At 39.8% G+C, this 24,627-nt stretch overlaps 1 protein-coding gene across 2 annotated transcripts in view; it reads left to right on the top strand.

The window, feature by feature from the left end:
- Positions 1–24,627, top strand: part of WWOX (WW domain containing oxidoreductase) — a 485,118-nt gene that overhangs the window by 342,054 nt on the left and 118,437 nt on the right. The gene's annotated exons all lie outside the window — the stretch shown is intronic.

Genomic DNA, 24,627 nt, shown 5'->3' on the forward strand with positions numbered 1-24,627 from the left:
AAACCCCACCCCCCCACAGAACTCTGAAGCTGGGAAAGGTCAGACTTTGTGCTTGTCCATGCAAGCTTAATTCAGCCTTCTCATGGGTCTCTGTAAAAATTAATTTTTTCTACCATATCTTTTCATGTGTTTATACCCCAGTGGAAGCACATCATACTGAAAACAAAGGACAGAATGCAGCAAGACAAAGGGTGACATTTCTTGAACTTGAAATGTTTGTCTTGGCTACCTGGCATTTTTTTAGACAAATGAATGTGGGGAAGGAGCAAGTGGCTCAGTGTTTTTAATAGATATAAATATTTTTTTACAGAGTCCATCTTAATATGACAAGAGTTCCATTATTGTATTAATGTGTAATTCATAGAATACTGAATGAAATGTATTTATTTCCTTATAGACATTACTTTATTTTTCTCCTGGATGTACTTACAAAACCTCTATTAAGGCCAAAGCATAGATGAGAGAAGCCTACTGCTGCCAACTTGAAGCTCAAAGCTTCCTCTGCAGTGGAAACTGAGAGATCAAGTCAAGGTCAAACTCACTATTTATTCCTGAAATTTCTGCAGACACTGTTATTTAGGTGTAATGAGCCCTGCTTGGATCCGGTCTGGAAAGATACAAAAGCTTTGAACTTTTAAGTTTGGAGGCTCCAGTTACATACGTGGGTATCTGAACCCTGGATCTGAAGGCTTGGCGTTTTAGATGTTGACTTTCCACAGTCAACCTGTTCCTGTGATAGTGAAAATGTGTTTTGCTGAGGGCCAAGAAACTCTTAGCAGGAATATAAACTTACCTGGTCACGGGCACTGCGCTGCTGGGGCTTGGGCAGCTCCTGTGTTCACTGAGCACGTGGGTATGCAAGGAGGGGGAGAAAAAGCATTTTAGCAGCCATGCCAAAATGTTTATTAAAGCTGTAAGTGTCATTCAATTCAGCAATATGCCACACTGTAATTTTTTATGAGTAAACAGGAGGGTGATGGTGGCTACAAAAACCCACTTTGCTATCACATGTGGGAACCTTGTACAGGAGTTTGTTGGATAAAGATAGCAGCAGCTTCTTGTGGGAAATAATGGAATTTTTTCTTCTTCAGATTTCTTAAAAGGCTTGATATATAATAATATTGGTTATGTCATTATGGCAGAAGAATTGCTTTTCTTGCTGAGCTGGGGTATTGAACAGTACTGTGTATAATGGATAAAAATGGGTCTCCTGGATAAGGAGAGACAAGTATTGTCACCCCTGTTTTGAGGTGTATATATGGTATGTATGGTATATTTGTCCTTTTTTTTTTTTTTTGACAGCCATTATGAGGGCACTGTGTGTGAATTTTTTTTTTTTTTTTTTTTTTTTTTTTTTTTTTTTTTTTTGCTGCTGTCAGGCTTTGAAGATCTTTACTCTGTAACTGAGGTCAGGAATTCCCCATGTGCTGTTCCACCTCAACCCCTGCCCAGTGAATGGCAGGTAGCAGTTTTACCTCTGTTAGTATATGGGTATCACCACTTTGTTTTAATGCTTCAGTGTTTAAAGCTGTTAAATAAAGCCAGGATTCATCAAGAACTGTTTTAATAGAATTGTCAGGTAGCTGCAGTGCCCCTGATTTAAATGAGTAAGCAACACCTATGGGCAAATGATCTTTCTGCACACAGAAATTAATTACAATTCAGGACTGATGAACTTTTATGAGCTAGTTAATTTTTAAAAGATGCTGTGTATGGTTTATTGAAATTAAAAGAAAGTGACAGCTTTCTGCCCCTACCCTCATAAAATTCTGTCCTGCATATAATATTGACCTAATTTAGTTCAAAGGCACTGGATCTCCTCTTTAACACATCATTGTGTAAAGGCCAGTTGAAGGTTTCAGTACTCTTCAAGTAAGCAGAAAAGCTTCTTGCTGGTTATCCATGTTATGTTGGCTTTTATCAGTAGACAAGCTCTAAACTCTTCTACCCTTTGTCCTTGATTACCCTCAAAATCACTTTTTAAACAAAGTGCAGCTCAAATTCAGCATCAGGTTACAAAACACCCATTTATAGAGTGTTATGAATGAATATTGATTATAAAACTGTGCACCATATACCACAGGATTGCAGATATTTTTATGGTGTGGATCTTCTCCTGGTGAAAAGATTTCATGGGCCACTGCCCTCCCTAATTATGACTGTGGGACACAGCTCACTTCCCATTCAAGCCAGGACCACATTGTCTTTTATTTGTATTCACATAACATTCTTGTGGGAAAGTAAAGGAGCAGCTAATGGAAAAGGTAATATTATGAAAGAATTTTGGTTGGTACTGTCCCAAGATCCTGGCTAAGGGCTGTTGCTGTTCAGGTCAGTTGTAAAAAGTTACTTTGAGCAATACCAAGCAGTGCTCCAAAATATCAGCCAGATTTTACTTGTTTTCTTACTACTGTTATGAGTCTTCCTTCCCTCCAATGACCTTCACAAACCCACAGACCATACATTTTCAAACCTCTATTTTACGGTCAAAATTTTGTAGAAACCTATTTTTTTTTTTGCCCTGAAGAAGCATTTTTTTGCTGTGACACTTCCTTGACCAGTGTCAGGGTTCTTTTGTAGAAATTCATGCCATGTCTGTGAAACCTGACAGCCCAACCCAGTGTTATGTGATTGCTGTTGCACTGTGCCAGTGCTACACTTTAGCCAGTGTGGATCTGCAAGGAGAACTCTTCTGGGGTTCAATGTCCCAGTAACATCCAATCACTTTTTTGAATTAACCTGTCCAATAAACAAGACAAGAAATTAACCTTCTCTTAAATACTTAAAATGTCTAGAAAAGAAGTGCAAAAAGTCCAAAGAAATCCAAAACCCTTTTCATGTCTAGCAAATGAGTTTAATAAATATTATATTTTCTGAAGCCACTTAAAAATGTTTACTTCTTGCCTTTTCCTGAAGCAATAAAGATAGAAGCATGAATATTTCAAAGTTTAAGGGGAAAAAATGAGTACAGGAAGTCTCCTGCATTTATATCTATCCTATAGCTGAACTTCTACGTCTGTTGTAGGACAGGTGCTTTGAGGGTTTTCAGTATAAGCTCAGGTGAGAGTGGAGAGGTGTTTCCTTTTCTTTTGGAAGGTTCTGTTAAGCAAACACTGAGCACAGCTGCTCCAACTGGACATTCGCATGAGGAATGTTAATTTTCATGCCTCAATACAGAAATCTCAAGTTTCCTGGGTGAATTAGCTATTAATGGGTTTCTAAAATGTACCATCAGTGGTGTGGGAGAATGTAGTCTGTGCTGAGGCCAGAGCATGGGCTGTAATCAGATAACCTGTTATTATAATAGAGCCAGAGGATAATACTTTGCATTGCTCAGTGTAGTAATTGGCTTTGGCACTATAAAAAGTGGTGTTTCACCTACCAACTATTTATAATAGCTTTTACTTCCTGTGTATTCTAAATTGAAAATGTAATTTCAAACTATAAGATGGAAATATATAAAGTGTCCCAAAAGAACATCTTAGGCTGCTTTCACAACCATTTCAGGGCTTTGCTCTCTGGTAAAGTTCAGGTTGATTTGTCTCGCAGTGGACATACAATAATGCTATTGACAAAACACTAGTAATTAAATAACTTTCTTACATTACAGATTTGTGACCAAGGACAGGCTGCAAGAAGTCAAAGAAATAAACAGTTTGCTATTTTTCAGAACATGGCAGGGAAAATGTGTAGACCCTTGAAAACCCACAAGATCAGTGTTTGTTGTTTCATTTTTACAAAACAATTATTCTCTAAATCAGTTATTGTCTTCCTATTTGTTGTCACTATGTATGCACTGCATTTTTTTGGGATAGACAATTTATTAGGAGTTTAAATGTGCAACCATGTGGACACATAGCTGTGGTTTTTGATCCCTAGCTATGCTGCAACTGCTTGTTTAGCTGAACAGTACAATGCTTGTGTGCACTTCTGACTGTACTTCAGCCTGGAACCTGCTGCTGTGGTGCTATTTTTGTTAACATCTGTGCTTTTATGACAGCTGGTTTTGTGTTTTCGTGCTCATTGTTTAGTTTGCCTACCAATTTGTCAGTCAGTGCCTCCCACTAACTTTTGAACTCAGACTTGTTTCAACCAAATAGGCCTGAAGTCTCCAGGTAGCTGCGTTCTTCCCAAATTGCAGAAAGCTGGCAGGTGGAGCAGCAGACACAGACTCAATTTAGTGCTCTTGCTGCAGGAAAGTAGGGAAAATGCAGCTTTGACATCTGCTGAGTGGCTGCTGGCTGCCAGCTGGCACGTGTGAGCTCCAGGACACAGCACACTCTGCCTCCCACCCACCTGGGACAGCACAGGGGAACAACGTGCAGGAGCTGGGGGATGGGGAGGAGGTTCTGCAGGGGCTCCAGGGAAAGGCAGAGTCAGTGGCTGGAAAGGGTCTGGAGGCGCTGCAGATGGGGTTGAGGACAGGGGGAGGGTAATGAGGTCCTTGGGGATGGGTAGGTGACCACTTCTGCTGTGAGGAGTCAACGCAATGTTCACAAAACACGCATTTGTTCTGATTACAAGCGTGTTCGTACTTCAGCTTAGCCTAATTACTGCTTTTGACTCAGCTCAACGCATAATGTTGCATGTCATGCTGTCCTACTTTTAATTTCACAGCTGAACACATTTCTGTTGTTCTAATCCCCTTTTCCAAGCCTTGCTTTCCTCCATCTGGAGGACATGCAAGGTGTTTGACCTGTGCTACTGACAGTAGCTCTGGAGGATCCTTTGGGGAATGTCACTGGAAACACAGACAAAATGCTTCTCCCTCAGGTGCTGACTGTCCATTTTCTATAAAAAGTGGAGCTGGTGTTCCTGGGCTTTTCCTAGGCATCAGATATTCACCAAGATGATGAGATAGGCCTGTTGGATCTGGTGAAGGCAGTACCAGCAGTTGCAGCTAAGAATGGGACAGATGAAAGTCTGCTAAGTAAATTTGTAAGCAGAGAAGCAGTTTAAATAGCATAGTGATGGCCCAGATGGATTTTTCCTGAACTAATCTGTCAAATTCCAGATAATCCCCCTTTAATTTGCTTGAAAATGTGGGGGTTTTGCAAATTTTACATGATGCTCAGTTGGGTTTTCTGGTCATAAGGAGAATCTACTTAAGTATCAACCCTGCAAAGTTATGTAATTTTTTCCTCAGCCTTTTTATTTGGCTTGTGATTGTTAATGGTCTGCTCTGGAGACGTGCTTCAAGATGTACAAATATCTCAGGCATATGATGACCTAACAAAATATTTTTATTCAATCTAGTGCAGTGCTTTTCTTCATCACAAGTAAGGTTAAATTATTCTCCCCAAAAAGGATATCAGTATTTTCTAAATCATATTTCAACATTTTTCACTTGATTATGCTGATGGCAATACTCCATCTCTCTTTGTCTGTGGTTATTTGGGAGATGGATTTTTAAAGAGTGGTTTATTTTAGAGTATGGGTAGGTGTAACAAAGTTTCTATACATGCTCTACAGCTGGCAGCTGAAATTATAATTGGACATCATAACCCTCCTGAGCTGGACATGCACTCATTAATTAAACACCCTCTTAGATGTCCCAGAGATGTCCCAGAGATGTCCCAGAGACCTGTGCTGTGGCTGCTGGACTGCTGGAGGGAGTGAGCCTTGTGGATGTGGAATTGGTAGATAGAAGTGATATGCCATTTTTTATCTTACTGCATTTAATTATTTATATTCCTTCGTGAAGTAAGTCCAAAAGACCATGGTAATAATTCTGTTACTCCATTGATTTTTTGGATGTGTACTCATTGGCCAAGAAAGAATGGTAAATTTAGGACTTTAACATAAAAGTTATGTTGTGCCTTAAAAGAAACATGAAAATATATACAGCATATTCATATTTAACTTTTATGCCTGCTGTCTTAAAGCACAGAAAATCCCATGTTTTAAATTTCTATTATTTTTTTACTCATTAAAGTGTTTAGTTTTAATACTGTCCAAATTATTTCAAAAAAAACCATGGGAAATTCACTGAAGAGTTTTGTTTCTTATGTCATCCAAAATCATCCCACTCTAAAATTCTCAATTATACATCAGTAACTCTTGAAGAAGAGAAACTGGAATCAAGCAACTTTGCCTATGGCTTGTATTCCAGCTAAGTTTATGAGGAATGTTATTCTCAATGATTCTAACAGAAACCCCTCGCCAATAACTTTATCACAGTGATAAGAATTAAAAAAATTATGGTATTTACTTCATTGAGTGCCAGAAAATACATATGTGCAAATATCATCTGCTTAATCTATATGGCAGACAGGTCTGTTTTAAAGTATACCCCTAGAATTACTGAATGGAACTGCTGCCAGTTTTTAAATTTACTCTCTAGTATTTTGGGAAAAATGGCATCAAATGTTTTTTTTGGTTTTTAAGTTCTGTGGCAGAATGTCTTTATATACAATAATTGTTATGTAGTAGGGTAAGATTTATGATGTCCTTAACAATTCATGCCCTGAGAGTTTGTGTCTTATAAATTACGTGCCAGGATGTCAAAGAATACCTGTTCTGCTTTGCTTGGGTTTCTGTTGTTTGTGGTTTTGGGGTTTTTTTGAGGGGTGATGTTTGGTTGGGTCTGTTTTGTTGTTGTTGGGGGGTTTTTGTGTGTGTGGGTTTTTTACAGTGGTGCATTTTTTTGGTCGGTATAATGTAATAAACATGGAACACAATACAGTATAATCTACTAAAAAGTAATTTTTTTGCTTGTAATTGTCTTGGAGTAGTATTCAAAACACTACAAATATTTTGTCTCTTTACAGCTGGTGACCCTTGGCAGTTTTTTGATTGACCCCTTTCCATTGAGGGTGGGGGCAAGGACAGCTGTTTATAATTGTTTGTCATTTCTTGAATTGTTTCTCCCCAAACTCTCTTGAATCCTCTCATGGATGTCCCTGCAAACCTATGATTTTATAAAAGCTTTTTTTCTGAGAAGTATTTTAAAGGTCTATGTTCTCTTGGCTTGTGCTTCCTTGAAGCTTTTGTTTTAGGGTTTAATTTGAATGAGAACATATTTTTAGTACGTCCTGCAGAAATTGTGAGGTTTCTGCTGATGTCCTGACCAATAGCTTGACCTCATGCCATTTCCCGATGGACACTTGTCCACAGTTAGTGCCATCTTTTAAAGACGGGGATTATGGAGAAAGTGAAAATTCAGGTTTATGAGTTTATGTAGTAAGAGGGCAAGTCTCCAAAACAGAGACACTTTGGTACTTTGCGGCAGGGTTCATCTATAACTGGACTTGAGTGGTTTTCCTTGGAGCAAACAGAGTCACTGAGGTGTTTCAGAGTGTTCACCCATCACCTGTGCACTTCATAAAGCACAAAGATTCCTTGAGGTCCCAGGGAAAAGCAGCCTCCCATGCAGCCAACACCTGCAGCACCATCCTGGTGTGCCCTGGAGCTGTTGTTTCACAGAGCCCACGCATCTGTCTGTGCAGAGCAGAGATGTCACAGCTCCCAGGGGCTGCAGGAGATGCTGGCTGTGAGCAGGATGGGGCCCAAGCCCTGCATACCTTTAATCTTGTATCGTGTTCCTGGGAAGCCTCTGTAATTCATAACACAGTCACGTTACTCAGGAATGTTTCCTTAGACAGATTCTATCTCTGAGGGCTTAAGTCAAGGGATTTTCAAACAGTCACTTGATTTATGTATGTGAACATGTAGCTCATAAGAGGAGTTTATTTTACAACTTCTTTAGTACTATGCACCAGAAAACCTCCAGTAAGTTTAACTTCCTTAATGTTTTTTTTCTTCTGTTCTGTACCCTTCAGTCATGCATAAGTTTATTTCTCATCTTTTTATGAATTTCATAAAATTCCATATTTTATGGGTTTTTGAGTGAGGAAGTGAGGAAGATGACTGATTCTTCCATCTTTGATTTCATTCTTTGATTCTGGTGGTTTATTGTCACTGTGCCAGCAGATGCAATTTCAGTTCTCAATCCTGTCTTAGCTTCATTTGCTGCATATTTGTATGTTTGTTGCTGCATGAACCTTTTTTGTGTAAATAGATTCAAATTGTGTCATGTAAAAACACAAATTCTAAAACATTATTTTCATAGTTTGAAGATGTACCTTCCTAAAAGTCAAATGTCCTCTGAATTTATTTTTCATTTAGATGAGTGAAATATTATGTTGTCTTTTTAAGTCTGGGACAGAGCAACTGAGTGTTCAACCACAGTTGCTTTTTGAGGTTTCGATTCCCATTGAAATGGTCCTTTTAAAGTCATCTTTAATTTAATCAGATATTGTCATCAGAATAACATTTACCCTATTACTGCAAATTCACTGCATTATTAGCTGGTGTAATAGACAAAAAAGATGGTGTGAACCCCCATGGAAATCTACGCTTCCAGGAAAAATGGGTACAGTTCATAGAAGCTCTATATTTAATTTACAGTTTCAAAGCACTCTCTATGGAAAGATTTTCTGAGTCTGAAATAATTTTAAAACACTTTTCAATAGAGCCCATAGCACCCACCAACTTAGTCTGATTTTTTTTTTCGAATCACCATTCTTTTGCCCAGTTTTAAAGTAAGCTGAAACATTTAACACAGTCACAGAAATATTAATATTCTTGCAAGTCTACCACCATTTGAAAGTGTGGGTCTTGGATGAATATTTGTATCCATGAATTGAAAGTCAATTGACTTAAGTATCTAGCACAAGTACATTAAGATTTGATGTAATTTCATCTTTCATTTTAGAATCCTACACAAAGTTTGATGGGCTGCAACATGTTTAAGATTTAGAAATATTTGAGGGTCCCTTCTGTGACCTCTGCTGACAGCCTGAACTTCCATCATTGCCAGCATTCCTTCCTCTAGATAATTCAAATCAAAATCCTAGGATTTTTTTCCTATTTAAGATAATATGAATTGCTCTTTGTAAAATATTCCATTACTGATACAGAAATGTTTTGTGCAGTGTGCCTTCTGTCATTCCTGACCAGAAATAATCTCTGATGCTCAAAGAATTGCTGAAATGAGATGCAACTCTGCTGAATTTATTGGTAATTAGTAAAACTCAGGTATGCAGAAGGGAACAGCAAGCAGGAGTGATCACTGTTGCTTAGGAAGGAAGGGAAAATTATTTTGCATTTAGGAGGAACAAACTTTTTTAAAGTAAATTTTCTGTTGGTGATGTTGAGAAGGCATCTTCAAGTTATTATGTGTTTAAGCAATGTGTCTGTTTAGTTTGCACAATAATAGTACTAGAAATGTAAAAATGCAACCAAAAAAGCACATCTGGTTATTTTAATCCTGTCTGGAAGAGATTTTCAGAATCTGCTGAAACCACAGCAAAGGTTTCTGTCCCACTGCTTAGTGTCTGGTAGCTTTAAGAAAGCATGTGAGTGACTTTATATTAGAACTTCACAAGATTTCTCTGTATTTTTCCTTTACTTTTTGTATTTCTATTTGTCTCCAAAGATCAGATCTTTGTTTATTAATTCAAGATTTCTTTTCATCCTTTGAAATACTGAACCTGACAAGAAACCCACTATCTTTTGTGACCTATATGCCCTTAGCAAGGAATTCAATGTCCCAGGTTTGTCTTCAGGATTCTGATCTTGATGGCTCTATGGATGCCTTTAATCTTTTCATCATGAGCTCAGAGGAAGCATGGATTTAGATTTGGGTTTATGGTCCTGAAAAATAAGACTTTATATGGGGGAAGGAAGAGTTTCTGTGATGAGAACAACCTTACTCCCAGTCATACAAATATAGGTACTGGCAGTTCAACAGTCCCAGCTTCCACCTTTGAACACACAGATTCTGTAAAAGTCACCACAGAAAACACAACAAAGCATTTCTCAGCTCAAAACCAACACTTGGAATTGCACCAGGAAACAAATTAGCAATGCCTCTGAGGTCCAGCTCCTCGGATGTGCTGTATCAGAAATGCCACTTAGCAGTAACAGAACTGACATTTCCATGTGGTTTCTTAAGATAACTTGATATAAAGCTTGTTGTGGCAGCAGCCCATTACAGAGGCTAGCAGCTGAACTCTTAAAGAGAGAAAAAAAACCCTAAAAACTTTCCCCCCCCAAAAAAAAAAAAAAAAAACCCCAAAAAACTATTGCAGTTAATGTGTCCAGGTCGAGCATAAAAATTGTGTCATGTAAAATTGTTCCATGACAACAGCAGCACACAGGCTCTTCCATGTTGTTACTTCAGTGTCTTCTCAGCTGGAATTTTTTTGGTGGTGTTATTTCCCTCCAACTTTAAAATTGTACACGAATATGAGGATATAGACAGGGAAAAAAATCAGTTGCTCAGAAAGGAAAGTTATCTAACCATCTATTAAATCCTGTCACCTCAGCTGTCAGGCAGGAGGGACTTTCCTGCTGAAGATACTGAAGATCATCTCTATGTACAATGAGATGAGCCTGATCCCAACAGCAGGCTGGTATAAAATTAATGTTATACCTCAAAGAAAACAATAAATGTCTGAGGTTTGGAGGCCAGTATCAGTTATGGATTCCTCAGCTGTGCAAAGCTTATTTTTACCTGTTCACATTCAAACCAGTATCAGTTTAGTCCATTCTCTGCACATGATGACATTCTAGCACACACTGAAAGTAAGAAACCCCACAAACATACAGTCCACACATTACATTCTTACTAGGTATGTGCTTCAAATGTGTTTATCTATGACACAGACAATTTTTTATTGTGCCTTGGAAAAATTCACTTTTTCAAATTGGTGGTTCTGATTAGCACACACCTGGCATGCCAATATTCCCCTGGCATGGAACTTCTCCCCTCTTTCTTCCTATCTCTTCTTTTTTAATCTGCGATTGGTCCAAAGAGTGAAAATTGTATTTCTTGATTCCTCTGCATGGTGGTGAACTTTACACTATTTCCACTTTTTTTCTGGTTACTAAACCAGAAAACCACCTAAACTCAAAATTAGCCCAAATATGGTCCTGTTAGCATCACACAGTCAGCAGGACAGTTTGTGCACCTCAAGCTGCACAGGTATTTGATGGGTTTGTTGGTTTTGGGTTCATGTGGCTAAACATTGTTTAGGTGTTCTTTTATACAACCTATTCTGGTGTTCATACAGTTTCTCACAACCTTATTGATTAATTCTTTTATTCTCTTGTGGGTGAAAACTAGTGGTTTTGCTAATAGCATTTGCCAGAAAAATGTGTTTTATTTTAGGTATCTTTTTAGGGAAAGTTGATTTAATTTACTCCATCTTTTCAGCAAATAAGTGCTAGGGAGTAGAAGCATAATATTTCTTTGTTCCATTTGTAGAGTCTAAATAGAAGAATAACATATATTGTGTACTTAGTATTTGGGTATTTCATCAATTACAAATATGCTTTTCTGGCATATTTATTAACTTAAAATTATATGATACAGTGTAATGCAACCCATATTGCATAATGGCTGAAACCTGTCACATAACTTACTTCATCTTTTCAACTCCAATATTTTAGTTTATCAGAAAGGAAATGAGGGAACACTGGGAGATGAGAATAAGCAGCTTTTGCCTATTGCTGCATTAGTACAAATATACCAGAAATTTTTGGAAGCAGCTGGTGCAAAGGGAAAAAAAAAAAAGAAAGAGAAAAATTATCCCTGAGTGTGCAGAGAGGATCCAAGCCATTTTACTGTCCTTGCCTGGTAAGAGAAGTTGCTTCTTTATTTAACTATTATTTGTCTTTTCCAAATAAATATGAGCTGCTTCTAAATAGGGTGATGATAGCAGGTGGTCTCTCAAGCAGAAATTATTTTCAAGCTGACAAGTATACTGAGCACAGTATAACTACATGTATTTCAGGAAAACATCATGCACGTCTGTTTAAGGATTCATTAACATGGTATAGATTAAATCCATTGAAGATGGCACAGATTGTTTCATTTTATTACATTCAATTGGATTGGATGTGTGCCATTTGCAAAGAGCAATATTACCACAAAAAAAAAAAAAAAAGAGAAATCTGGCACATTTGTCACACAATATTCCCCTATTGAGAATGAACTGTTTCTGAACATCAAAAGGTAAAAATCTGTTCTTCCCTCACCCTCTGCCATATTAACCACAAGAAAACATGACTGCACATCTTGTTATGAAGCATTTGAGCAGCACATTTGCTGTGCCAGGAGTTTAGTCTGATAGGGAGACCTTTGTGTTCTTCATGATGCAGGGATTGGAGTTCGCCAACCTGCTGCCTCCCCAGACCTCAGAGCTCGTCCAGCTCTGTCAGCCTCGGACATCCCCGTCCCCAGAGCCCTCCCTGGGACCAGGGATGGGGCTGGGGAGGAGAGGGGTGGCCCCGTCCCCCTGCAGAGGCAGCCCCACTCCCAGATGAGGGGGAACAGCTGCTGTTAAAGAGAGGATGGTCAGACAAAGAGTGAGATTTAAATTCATCTAATGTTGCTGCTTATAACGTGAATACTTTGGACATCTGTTTAAAGTCTAGTGTTCTGAATGGATGGGAGCCTTCCCAAGGCAGGGCTTAGAAAGCTTTATCTGTTACACGAGGGCTGCAGATTGTAAAGATATGTCTTAATCAGCTATAGCTTGGGTCTTTTAGTATTTGACTCAGTAGCAAAACTCAAAAAACCATGCACATGGCAAACCAATGATGGCATAACCAATGAAAAAATAGATGGACTAAAAAAGTCTGGGAATATATCCTAAATATACATATTAGAAGTTCTCCTTTTCATTCCATACCCTTAAAAAGTCCTTGTAGTGGGGGGGAGGGGAGGGGAAGGGGAGGAACAGAACAAAAGCAAATTTGCTGTCATTGGCTTGTATCTAAACATTCTATTTTAAATTGAACAGTAACAGAGTTACAGCATAACCCATGCTGTATTTTCTACTTCTGCTGGAGGATCCATTTAAAATGTATTTTTATACCATCCCTTTTGCATAAATCAACCTTACTTTTCAGAACTCAGCTTCACTTATATTTCTAATTTGTATTGTTATCATTACTATTTGTTGTGCTGGTTTATTTCACACTGTGTTCGAAAGGGAATTAAATTTTAATTAATGGTTAATTTAGAAGAGGACCATTTAATAAATATGTTTTTGGAACTAAGGTCTAGCAGTCAGGGTGGAGTAGCTTTTTATTGTTATCAGCCGAGGTTACTGATAACTAAAGAATTGACAAGCACTGTAGGTAGGGTGTGATTTGATTCATAGTGTACCTCCAGTGAGACGCACCAAAGAGTTAATTTGTTTTGTTTTCTTTTTTTTTTTTTTTTTTTTTTTTTTTTTGGTGGTGCACTTGGGACTCAGCTGTTGTTTCCTCTGGGATTAAACAGCTGTCAGCATTGTTAATGACATCAAATTCATGCATTAAAATTCTCTCATTCCTCTCCATATAAAATGGGGATGTGGAAAGCACTGCCATATCCCCCTTTGTGAAGGAATGAAAATCCAAGGAAAGATAACAGCACTTATTACAAAACCACAGACCGGAGCTTCTGTTGATGGAATCTCGTAATGAGTAATTAAGCTACTTTGCAGAAGTCAGCGCTGTCACGTTTGCAATTGGGTATTTCCATTCCCCTGTGGATACAGCTGGGAAAAGACTACTAAGGTGATAAAAAAAGAAAAATAGAATTGTTCTAGAAATATCATCTTCATGAAGCCAGAGGTTTCAATGCAAAGTGGCTATGAAAAATTAGCCTACAGAAATAACCTGTCTGGTGTAAAAGACATTCCTTTAAAAATTCATAACTTCTATCATCTGATAAACAAAAAACAATGAGGTTTTATTATCCTGCAGTCTCACAAGGATATGACAATGGCAGGTTTATTTCTGGGATGGGGTGTTGGCTTTTCTTTTCTTTTTTGTTTTTTTTCTTGAGCCTTTTGCTCTATAAATGAAACTTTTCAACTCTGAGTATTCAGTAGTTCTGAAAACATGTTATGGGAAACTTGTGGCCTTTGAGGGGAAATTATCTTTTCAGGGGAGAAAAGAATTGAAACAGATTTCTTTTTTTTTTTTTTTTTTTGCTGTAAAGTTCAAAACACTACTTATGCTTTTAAACTGATTTATAATTCTTATGCCCCTAAGAACTCCAATTATTAAAAATAGTCCTGAATTTTCACTAGTTTGAGTGTCCCTATTCTCTTTTCAATTATTTTCTATGTTTTTTATGGTTTGTTAAGCAATTAACTTACTCTTAACTTTCTTCTTTCAAGTAGCTTTGTTTTTTTAGAGGCAAAAAAAATTCAGCAGAAAGCATAGCTCTCTGAATGTCTTTATCCTGTTTCCAAGAAGTTGCTTTTGTGCAGAAGTACCTGATTTTTTTTATTATCCCCATATGTCAGCTGTTAGAGTGAAATCAAATTAAATTAAGCCCAATGAAGAAATCAGCCTGTTAACAAAATGAATTGATAAAGCAGTCATTTATTGAATTCAGTAAAATGCAGTGAAATATATAGGAATAAACCAATTAATTGACTAACCAGCTTCCAGATCAGATGGTGATATATGAGTATCTGATGAGTCAAATTAATATGTGTTAAGAGACTGATAGCTGGAATCTCTGAAACATGCTATGCCTTCTTAAAAACTGGTTCTGTAAAAAGCTTAAGAAATTATTGTTTCAAGGCCATGCATTGGGGAAAAACTCCAGTTTATTAGCAGAGCTGTGGATGGAGGCGAAAGCACAATTTGTTTTGTTTTGTTGAAATGTTAGCAATGGAATAAGCACCCCACTGTATTAAATAATGCACATGAACGTGGTCACTATTGTAAGATGGATTTATTTAGCACCCTGGTTTTCAGTGAGATCCCTACATGACTCCCAGATTCAGTCAAGTGTCACACTGGTTATGTCAAGTATCTTTTTGTAGTTAATTTAATCATGGTTGGCCCAGAAATGGACCTGTGGAGCTCTGTAGTGTTAATTTGCACATCGTTCTTCATCATTACAGAAAATGTGCCCTTCTGGAACTAATGCTCACTAGTTTTATCATTAATGTGCATTAATAATGTGTAAAAATATTTTTGCCATTAGCTTATATTTTCAGAAGAGGAAAAAAGGACTGACATAAATTTGAAACATACTCCTGTATTTACCTGAACTGTAAACAGGCCCTACAGGTTCAGAGGCTTGCTGTGCTCCAGGAGATGAAGGAGTGAAGCTGTGAGTGACACTCAGTCCTTTGTATCATTATCTTGGAAAAGGAAGGGCCTGAAGGGACACTCTGGGAATGGTGTCAGAAAGAAGTGCTTTAGTTTTGGGAGCAGAGAGCTGATCCTTCCTTATATCCCTATAGCTCTCCCTCCAGATGTGCCACAGTGTCATCTTTTTAAATCCTGGGTGAATTAAGACAAGTTCATAGGGTATGGTGGGAAAACTTGACAGTACCATCTACAACCAAGAAACCATAAAGGTTTTTAACCCAGGGGGTGCAGAAGAACTTGTGTTTCCTTTCCTCAACATAGCTGCAGGTGTTCTCTGTCCAAGTTTTACTGCCTCTCAAAGTTATCAAAGGTGTTGTCAGCCCAGTGGGAATGCTGTCCTGATCCAAGCTTTGTGGGGAGGAAGCTGCTTGTGGATGCTCTGGTGCAAACATCCTGTGTAATACAGGTTTTGTCTCCCCCTGTGACTAAAATTTTCTGTAAGCTGCTGTCCTTCCTTGAGTAGCACAAGTGCTAAAGGTTCTCTATCAAAATGATTTTGAGTCATGACTTGATGTTCTGGTTTCAGCTAGCATAGTGTTCATTTCTTCCCAGTAGCTGTTACAGTGCTGTGTTTTGGATTCAGAATGAGACCAACATCTCTGGAAATCACTCATTTCTTTATAGTCTTGAGGGGAGAGAGAAAAGAAAGTCAAATATGTCTTGATTGTCTAAATTGATGAGAAACTTTAGGAAATACTGAGTAGGTATTTGCTTCAGCAGTAGAAAGACCTAGAACCATTCTGCTATGCAGACAAGTAAAACATGAGTTTTATCCCTAGTCTTTGTGACATATATGTGATGAGACAGTCTAAGCCTTTTTTAAGTTGTTGATTTGCAGCCAAAGAGGTGCAAAATGAGTAATTTGGGATTGTGTATGCCATGTCAGGTGTAAGGAAATGATTTCCAAATGCTTTCACATTGAGACACTAAGCCCAGAGGAAAGAGTCTCTAAAAATCACACTTTATCAGACATGCCTTATCTATATAATTAGGGGAATAAGTCTAGGTAAAAATATTCACAAATACTTGAATAACTGTCAATTATTTTTTCCTCATACTTAGTAGGGACCTATGCATTGGAGTGTGCCCAATTTGAGTCTGTGTATTTCTTCTCGGTGGATAATATAGTAGTTGCAAATCTTTCATTATCTCAAAGACCTGCATTGCTCTGAAAGATGTATATTTAAAAAGATGCTGGCAGTAACTGCTGCTGACAACCAGCCCTGTTTGAAATAGACTCCCTCCGTGGCACTATGTGGGGAAGGCTCTGTGCATTGATCTATGGATTTTTCATTTGCTTTCAAACAGCCCTACTCGTGTGTCTGCAAGGAGTGAATAAGCAAAGTTTGAATCAGTTTGACTTTGGAAGCATGATTCTGAGCAATTACCTTGGGAAAATACACCTCCTCCTGACTAAATAGATCTGTCAGGAGGAGCCGGAGTGCGGCGTGCAGCCCCTGGAATACACGTGTGCGCTGGTAAACCGGACCCAGCCAATTAAACATCAAAATGTTGGCTGCATTCAGTTCACAGGAAGACTTATGTAAGTTCATTTTCATAGCGTGCCTGTGTGTCTTTAGACTCTAACTGACAGATTCCCACCGTGAATAGGCTGGGGAGATATCAATTATCTGGTTAGCTGTGCGCTGCCATTCTATGCTCCGTGGCTTTCTGACAGAAGCAGGCAGAAAGCGAGAGAAGCAGAATAATTCTGGTTCAGCCAGGCTGTTAATATTTCAGTCTAGGAACTTCAAATCGTTGTGTATAGATGGAGAAAATGGTCATTTTAAGCCTGACCGCTGCAATTTCTTTTATTAAGAGTGTGTGAAGTGCTAATGACTGTTCTACCCCAAAGCAGGAACCACAGGATACCAAGATCAGGCATTTGGGGGTTCACTAATTTGTGGTCTAATACTAATTTGAATCGTTTGCCTCTAATAGCACCAAATAACTTTTATCTAATTATCTCTATGTACTTTACAGAGCAGTCAGTCATATATACAAATCCATGTGATTTGTTGAAAATAGCTGCTGTATCCATTGTTTGAAGTTGTGTGCATGCTTCAAGTCTGAGCGACTTTTGTTGCTGCTGTTTTCCATCCTTGTGTATTTCTATTTGAAAGGACATTTATGTTCATTAAATGTTTGCAATTCCCACAGCAGCGTGTCATGTACTGCTGCTCCCTGGCCATCACCGAGGTGGTGCTGTGCTCCTCGCAAGGAACCCACATCAAATCTTGTCAGGGTGGCCATCACAGCCATTACACTTGTTAAGCAAACTAGGCAAGGGCCCAGAGCACCAATTTCTAATGGACAGTTCCTGTATCTGTCACATCATCTTTCCTCTCACTCTGGGCAACTCTTAGAATTCAGGGAAAATCAGTGAATAAGCCAAGTATGAGCAGACTGCTGCTGGCCTAATGAGAAGGTTTGGAATGAAATGTTCATGGATTCCTTTTGCACTGTGCCCTGTCTTCAGTCAGGTCCCTCTGAAATGCTTAAAGACTCCTTGTTTTTTAAAAGACACATTGCAATTTGGTTTTTTTTTTTGGTGGACTTGTGGATGCACATAAATGGATTCATTTCCATTTTATTTTTTCTATAGCTTTTTTGCTATCTGTTTGGGCATTTTTTTTTTTTAGTTGAGAGTGAAATCAGGATAGCTATCAAGTTTCTGGGGTGAAAAACTGTAGGTTAGGCAAATTCCAAGATTTCCAGGAATTCTTCTGTACTCTTTTGCTAGAACACTGTATGCCATTATGGGTGTAGGAATGAACATATAATATAACATAACATATAATAGCATATAACATATAATGATGCTTGGTACAATCATTGTAGAGGCTGGAGTATTAACGACTGTCTTGTGTATCTCAGATTAAAGATTATTGAGGTTTTTAGTTCTCCACATCACAGTGTTTAGGATTCTCTATTCTTTTGGGGAATCACATGGCTTCTGTAACCTCCACAACTCACAGCTGATAATGAGAGCAAGGGGGAATAAGTCTTTGGCTTCACGGCCCTCCATCTGGAGACAAACAAATAGGCTGGATATACCGCAGCACCTCACATATCTTTAATTTTTAGTTTATGCAAGAGCTTTCCTCTCAATAAGAGGCACATCTCCCAAGAGCCACCCAATGAAAGACTCGCTCACCACCCATTAGCTCAGGACTTTTTCTCTCCTTCCTCCCCTTCCTAATTTCTTAATATAAATGCACATTTTCTCCTTTTTTGAGGGGGGCAGCAATGTAACTTTTGTAGGAGAGCGATGTGTGTTCGAATGGCACATTTTCCAGGCGTTACATTTGATAATTTCCCCGAGATACCGGAGTTCCCTCCCAGCAATGAGTTAAGGTGACAAAGGAACCGGGTTTGTTTGCAGGAAGCGAAGGATAACGGCGCCTAAACTTTACTATTGGTGGCGGCGGAGGGGGCGAACGGGAGGCAAGAAAATTGCTTTTTATAATTAAAAAGGGAATCTCAGATGTTTTATATCTTGAATATTTACAATAAAACCTTCAAGTGCTTGTCAAGAGGGTAATGTGTCATTAGCAGGAGCCTTTGCCTCTCTTCTCCTCTCGGACATGACAGTGCAGCAGGATAAGAGAAGAGTAATTATAGTTCAGCAGGGCTGCCAGGTGTGATAAATGGGTAATCAGCACACAGGAGCCCCGGTCCTCAAAGGAGGACTATTACAGCGTTATCAGCAGCAGGCCCGCGTGTGCGGCAGCATCGCGCCGAGGCCGAGCCGGGCCCGGGGCTGCTCAACGCGGCTGCCGCTGCCAGCCCTGCCCGCTCCGGCCGCCCCCTCCTTCCTTTGTGCGCCTGCCGCCGCCGGGGAGCCGCAGGGAGGGCGGCAGCGGCGCTCCTCGCCTTCGCTCTTTGCTAGTATTTCCACAGAACACTGCCCCGCTGTCCAGGCGAGGAGGTGCGCTGCTGCCTCCGGGCTGGCTCATCGCCGGGCTCCGCTCCGGGCTGGCTCATCGCCGGGCTCCGCTCCGGGCTGGTTCATCGCCGGGCTCCGCTCCGGGCTGGTTCATCGCCGGGCTCCGCTCCGGGCTGGTTCATCGCCGGGCTCCGCTCCGGGCTGGTTCATCGCCGCTCCCGAGGGTTTGACCTCGGTGCGTGCTTCTCCTGCTGCCTCTTCGGGCTCGCTCCGCCGCGCTGGGGCACAGCGCTCTCTCACAAACAAACTTGGAGATAATCCGCTGCCCGGCAGTCCCGAGGTCTCCGCAGTGCTGGATCCCAGGGCTGAGCTGCGGCTCTGCCCGTGCTGTGACGAGATTTATCTGTTTGTTATTGCCGGGAACTCTCGCACATCAGAACTGAGTAAACAGTTTGGTTAAAATTAATCAAAGCCCGATCCAACCAATAAGTGCAACATTGATCCCTTCCATTTATTTATTTCCTTACAAGTTCAGTGCTACCAATGGCAGCACCGGAATAGGAATATTTAAAAATAATCCTTAAAAATAATTCTTGCGAAAAAGTGAAGATGCTGTGACTAAAATAAATTGTTATTAAGGGAAAGGACATAACAAGCCTTGGAAAAACTGGAGGGCCAACACTTCTGATGCAAGGTTATTTTTACAATACTTGCATTTTTATCGGTTGATGTATTTTAACTGAAGCCCTGACAATAGTCACAAAAAATTATTACTCTGGCATGGAGCTACTTATCTGACAAATGCAATGCGAATGGTCTTGTTCTTATCAATGAGATCAGATTTCAAAAAAAATGAGTACGAGGAATGAGGCGTTGCTTTGTGAACAGATAACCTTGCAGGCAAACTCACAAACCTGAATAAAAGGATGTCTCTATGAAATAATCTGTGCATAAGTGCAATCAGGTCAGACTGTAATAGACAGCGAGGGGGGTGGAATCAAAAGGGGGAAAAACTCATTTCATCACAGTTAATGGCAAGGAAAAGAAGGCAAGGAAGGACTTTCTTTGGAGCGGAGCTGTTGCGACAAAGACCAGGGCTTCAGCGTGTCATGCACCATTTGCTGGTGCACTAGCGCTCTTTTCAAGAGCTGTGAAGCCATTATTGTAATGTGAAAAAAGTAGAAAGAAATACTCCCTCCTGGTCACTGGAAGGGCAAATGAGGTGCAGGCTTTTCTTTTTTTTCCCTCTTCCTTGTTTTTTTTTTTTTTTTTTTTTTTTTTTTTTTTTTTCCCTACACTGTTTGTACAGGGAGGTTTCTAGATTCCCCCTGGTAAAGCTCCAGTGGGATGCAGGAAAGATCACAGTGCCCTTATAAACAACACTTCTTGGCACTGTTTACCTTCTTTTGTGACTTTGTTGCCTGTGAAGGAGGATAGGAGTATCAGAGGTCCAATTGCAATGAATATTTTCCCTTTTGTCTTTGAAGGAGCAGAACCTTAGAATATTCTCTGGCTGAAGTTTCACAGAGCATTTCTGTGGTTTAGGTTTTAAATAAAAAAAAAAATCTCAGTACATTCCTGTATGGTAAAGTTATCTAGTGGTGATAATAAATCCAATATTCTGCGGATTTTGTGTGTTTTATTAAAAAGAGAAGAGAAAGAATCCTTTGTTCATTGGCATAATGCAATCCTGTCTCTGAACAGTTCTAATTTGCAAACCAAGTACTTTGTAAATTGTGGAAACCTGGTTATAACTTGAAGGCTGAATAAAATGGGTCATCTCATAACTGAAAGATAAATATAGATGTAAAATAGTGCCACCAATGTCTTTTAAGCAAGAAAAAAAAAAAATAAATAATAGGTTTCAGAACTACCTTGTTCTTGTATAGTTTATGGGTAAAGCAAGATTACACATACAGCCCTGCAGCCGATTCCCAGGACTGCTAAAGTGTGAAGAACAGGAGTGACATTCTAGTCTTCAATAAATCACTATAAAAATGTTTATGAACCCTGCAATTTACTGTCTTTTAAATGCAAATTGAAAGGGGCATCATCACAAGTGTAAAGGAGACCTGCAGTGGCCTAAAGGAATTATAAAATGTTGCAAAAGGCTTCTGAAATTGTGTGATCTTAAATGGTTCTATTTTAAAAAAGGATTTCCCATTTATACTTCTGTGACAGCTTTGTTAATTTATTAAAGAGATCTCTGTGAATTGCAGGAAGGTGTTTATGAGCACTGTGCTTCACAGGAGCTGTTCACAGGGGCTCTCAAGGAGCTGCAGTTTAATTTGGCAGGCACTGGGGGCAAGTTTGCTGTTCACCTATAAGTAACAGGGGTTCAAAAATGTACAAAGCAGTGGTCTTGTCTGACAGATTACTGGTAAAGTAGCAAAGATTTCCTTCCTCTTTCCAGCTCCTCCATGCAGTCATCTACTGTGAAACTCCTAAATAGCAAAAACATGCTGGATGAACAGATCAGCATCCCTCAGTCCACCATGGGTGAAGGCAGACACTGGAGGATGTGGCTTAGGGGTGAACATGGAGGTGGTGCTGGCCTCATGGTTGGACTTGATGATGTTAAAAGTCTTTTGTTTATTGATTCTAAGTCCAAACTGAGTGAAGAGTGAATCACCTTTCTGTACTGTAGCTATGCTTTCTCCAATGGAAATGAACTCATTTCCATGTATACGATTATTGTTTTATCTAGAAAATAAAATCTGGTCTTTGTGGAAGCAGATTTAATTCCTATAAATTAGGTATTATGGAAGGAGTTTTCATCACTTGGATTGGTTGCTTTCTTCTTTTATTCCACTGCTTGGTAAATTTTTTATGTCTTTTTTTTTTTTTTTTTTTTTTTTGGCTCAGAGCCATGATTTTCTGCACTTGTGTGATGTAATTGACACCGAACCTGATTTTTTTTTTCTAAAGTATTCCTTGAGACAGTATGGGATATGAATGTGTGCAGTTGGAACACTTTAATTGTTTACATAGCTTAGAATTCTCCACAGCCTACTTCATCACTTCTGTCTAATTTAATGACAAATAACCACAATGGACTCACATGATATTCATGCTGTGTACGAGAAAGATGTAAATGTATCTGGCAGTGGATGATGCTACTCCTGGTTTTCATATCCTTGTACTCCTTAAGAAAACAGGCGTGGGTATCTGATTTCTGGCAACCATTAAGTTAAATATGCTGCTTTGGCATTGACTGATTTTTTAGCTGTCAGAAATGGTTGGAGAATGGGCTGTCAGGATCCAAAGTCTGTAGAACATCTGCTTGTCTGGCCCGGGCAGCTTCTCAGCATACACATGCTAGAGGATCTTTGAAAACAAAACTATATAAATAAATTAATTTGGAGGGTGTGTGTATCTGCATGACTCTACCCATGGAAAAATGATATTGCTTGGCTCTATCACATTGCAGACTTTCTAACCCCTAAATAGAGCAGTAATAGTTTACAACTCAATTGCACCCTGAACGTATTGGTGTTCATTTTGTTGTCATACAAAACTGCTGAAGGTCTCTACCTCTTCCTGCAGCCCTATGTCTGCCTGGATATTATCTTTGTAGCAGAGTTTAATATGTAGGTATCTGCTTGTCAGGATTAAAAGTGGTGTAATCCAGTGTTTTCAGAAACATGAACTCCTTTACTGTTTCAGACCTGCTTGAGCCATGGGCTTACAGCAATCAGGACCTTGTCTGGAGTCATTGTGACCCACAGCGAGCCCCCTCTGTGTCCTGGTAACCAAAGTTTCTCCTCGTGTGTCTGTAAAATATTTCATGCTCATTTTCATCTGGCTCATTCTCAAGCCATTCTCACGGTTTACAGCAGGCTTTGGAAGAGCTGGGCTCCTCCCCAGGAAAATGACTCAGCTCCCCACCTTTGCATTGCTAATACCCCCATTATCAGCGCTGTCCTGGCAGCACTGGAGACATTTAGGAACTGTACTATGCACCCATAATCCCACAAGCTTGAAACTTATGCAAAGCCCTCGGAAATCACATCTGTGTTTCTTCACCACTGGGAAGGATCAAAGACTCACCTCTGCACAAAGACTCTCAGTAGCACTGGATCAATGGCTTGTCACTGTCTGTGCAGCTGCAGGCACAGGGAGAGTCAAACGAGACAGGGATTTGCTAACTAGGAGCATTAACGTGGACCTGGTAAATTCTCTTTCTAGGGTAAGACCTCGTTTCTGCATTTTAAGTGAAAATAATGTGCTGCTCATCAGTGAAGGGAGAGGAATGGTGCATCTCTGGTGCTGGCTGAAGGCAAGGGCAGATGAACGCTTGCCAAGCTGTGGTTAGGCTTGGCACGTGGTACTGCAGCCTGGGAGAGTGGGAGTGCGTATGCACAACAGCTGAGTTTGATTTTTAGGTTTATAACACACATGGAGCAGGGCAGAAGACTTTGCATTGTGAATTCACGAGTTAAGAGTCAATTGCCTGATGTGGTGTCCCACCATGAGAGTGCAGAAAATTATCCATTTTCAGGGAAGGTGGAAAATGCTTCCTTTCTTCATCTATCCTAAAAATATGTTTAGTGACTATGATTCAAAGCTATCTGACATGCTTTCTTTCAGAATCTATTAGTCCAGTTTTACCAATACCCTGTGTACTTCCAGGTGGAGAGAATCCAAGAAGCTGCATCTGGCCTCTCAAGTGAGAAGAAGATGCTCTAATCACTTGTACATATCACTTATGTCCTGTAAATAAGACTGAGCTAGCTGAGTACTGACAGTGAGCAAGGAGACTGGAGGTCTGTTAAAAGTCTCATGCCCAAAACCAAACAGAAGGAAGATTCAGAGCGCAGGCTGTCCTGTTTCCTCTCATTCTCCCCCTAAGATGAGCAAAGGTTGCTAAAACAATGCTGATAATGAGGTTTGACCCTCTCATTACCCTTAACCTCTTCCTACAAACCATCTGCACTGAAAATTCCTGAACTCCACCCAAGGGGTTTGAACTTGGAAACTGTTAACCTTCCAAATATGATGTAGTTTCTGGCATTATTTTCTTCCTAGCCCTTATAATACTCTGATCTTTTAATGTACAATGGCATTCAGTCTCAAACACAGCAATCTACCAGCACCAAGGCATCCTTCCTTCTTTCTGTATTCCTTTTCCCCCTCCCTTCCCTGGCTGCCCAGGGGTAGCAGCAGGCAGTCCCCAGTGCATTTATGGGTGGGCTCTGCTTTGCCAGTGTTGAGCAGTAAATAAATGACACGTGGGCTGTGAGTGGTCCTGGGATGGCTGGGAGCAGCCAGGACTGCCCTGACATCAGTGTCACTGGGAGTTTGATGGAATGATCTAAGCACAGTCCTCAAGCCAGTAGCTGTTTCAGGAATCCAGTCCCTGCTCTGCTATTCCTACCAGGATGAAAGATTTACTTTGTCAAGCTACTCCAGGTCTTCATGGCTGTGTGTTCAAAATCTGTCCAAGATATCCTTTGCCTATGAAGGTGCTCAAGCTCGTTTCTGCAGGTGCAGATTGCAACCACACTTCTATTTGCTGTCTGTGGATGTGTGTGAGTTCCTGGCTGTCGTCAGGATAGGGATTT

Source organism: Anomalospiza imberbis, chromosome 12 (assembly GCF_031753505.1).
Source record: "Anomalospiza imberbis isolate Cuckoo-Finch-1a 21T00152 chromosome 12, ASM3175350v1, whole genome shotgun sequence".
NCBI classification, from domain to species: Eukaryota; Metazoa; Chordata; class Aves; order Passeriformes; family Viduidae; genus Anomalospiza; species Anomalospiza imberbis.